A 2,305-nucleotide genomic window follows, 5' to 3' on the forward strand; every position below is an offset into this window, starting at 1 on the left:
TACAGAAACACTGCACAGTTATTCACAAGTCAAAACGTTTTCATAGCGGCCGAGAATATCTAGCTAGCTAGATGTAGCTATGTAAAAGTACATCTGAGACCATTATTGTGCAGATTAAAACCCCAGTGCATGTAGTTGATTTTACCTTCGTCGTGGTAGTCATCGTTGGCCACTGAATCCGCCGTTTGTAGTCCTGAGTTTCTTTATTTTTAGCCGGCTGTGCACAATTCCCAGGTCGAGTGAAAGCTACCGAACTGGCTTCAGTAGCATTCCCTGGGTCGCGTCCTCGGCGTAGATCTCCAGAAGCGCCGACACCTCCTCATCATTTCTTGATGCTTGCCATAACTGCTTTCAAAAACCAACGGAGCGTTGTGTTTTTGTAGCGAGGAAAAACAATGGCGTCTCCACACAACATTTTCACAGTTGTACGGGCGTGGTTTGCAATTCGCCCAGCCAATCAGCACTGGGGCACTTTTGGGGCACTTTTCACCCACAGAAAAGTACGCTCTCCCAGCGGGCTCTAAAAATGGGGGTAAAAGTACCCGAGATTAAGTACGATTTTTGGTGTGAATGCGACATAAGGGGTACTCGCGGAACTAAACGCGAAAAGTACTCCGGTGTGAACGCGGCTAACAGATGCAAACACGTTTCAACGGAGCCAAACACTTACATGAGGAGAAACACACTGCACTTCCTAAACCACTACAAATATAAAAACACAAATGTACCAAAAACACATGAAAATTAGGAAACATCTTCACCAACTTGACAACACATGCGCAGCATTTAGAAAACATTCACCAACCTGACGAAACATGCGCAGCATTTAGAAAACATTCACCAACCTGACGAAACATGCGGAGCATTTACTAAAAGCGCTGCATAAACGTAACGATGCAAATTAAAAAAATCTGCAAGAAGCTCAAAACACAACAGAAACAAGAGGACACTAATGGCGCAGTTCCACTACAGCGCGGAGCTCGCTTTAAGCGTGCCGTGTCGTGCCGTACCCGTTTTTGGTTGCGCTTCCACTAGGCCTAGTTACGGCCCGGCCCGGGGCCACTTTTTCACCTCTTTTCTGGCCCGACAAAATTGTGGTTCTATCGGGGCCAACAAACAGGGCTGAGTCGGGCTGAGTATGCTAAACTAGAGAGAGGAGCGCTGGCAAGAGGGCTCCAACTACAACAAGATGGACATATTTGACCGTGATTTAATTGTAATACACGTTTCAAAATGATGCCGAAGTAACAACATACTGATACCGGTTAGTAAAAACCATGAATTAATGCTTTGTCAAGTCTGCAGACAGACGGCAGGCGAAAAACCTTTTAAAATGCGTGTTTTTCTAGGTGGAGATTGGCTAAGCTAACGCAGTATATGCCCCGACCGTCCACACTCACAACGGCCTATACAGACATAAATAAAGCAGCGACTGTATTCACCATGACACAGGCAGTCTGTGGTGTGTACTTGTTTAACTTTTGTCGAGTTTCTGAACATATATAAGGAGCTGTGAGCTCTGAGTGCTAACAGCTAACGGCTGTGTTGTGTTTTCTGGAGTTCTCATTGAAGATGACGTCACGGCTCCGCCTACACTGCGTTACTATAGTAACTACCCCAGTTCCTAAACTGTAATGGAAGCGCAGCATGAAGTGAGTCGGCCCTGTTAAGGCCCAACGCGGCCAAGCCGTACCGAGCCGTACCGAGCGTGGCCGAGGCCGACCGTGTAGTGGAAATGCGGCATAATAAGTGAAGCACACAGCTGGGACCGAAGCAATGTTGACTTTCGGGGATTATCAAGTTGGCCAACTGTCGCTGTAGGCAAAGTTAGTCTGGTTCATTATTGTAAGGGTTTTGTCAGTATATTTTGAAATGTACGTTAGCTACGTTAGCAAGCTAACTTACATCAGATCTGCAGGAAACAGGGATCACATTGTTAGAATAAGCCAACAAAAATGTACATTTGAGGTGAGTTCCAAGTGACGGTTGGCCAACTTTATATCCCTGAATGTCAACAAGGCTCCGGTCCCAGCTGTGTGGATCACTCTTTAGTTTCCCCTGGTTTCTGTTGTATTTTGAGATTATTGCACAGTTTTATTATTTACAGCATTTCCTTTAATGCAGGATGATTTAATGCACACGATTAATCAATTTGTTGGGCACATTTGCGTTTTAAAATTTGAATCATTTTAGAAAGTGTAGCGTGTTTCCCCTAATGTACGTAAGTGATTTGGGCTTTCGTAGCACGTTTTTGCGGGTCGGCTACGGTACATTTTAAATCCAAATTACGGGAGCTGACGGGGAA

This window comes from Trematomus bernacchii, unplaced genomic scaffold, assembly GCF_902827165.1.
Source record: "Trematomus bernacchii unplaced genomic scaffold, fTreBer1.1, whole genome shotgun sequence".
NCBI classification, from domain to species: Eukaryota; Metazoa; Chordata; class Actinopteri; order Perciformes; family Nototheniidae; genus Trematomus; species Trematomus bernacchii.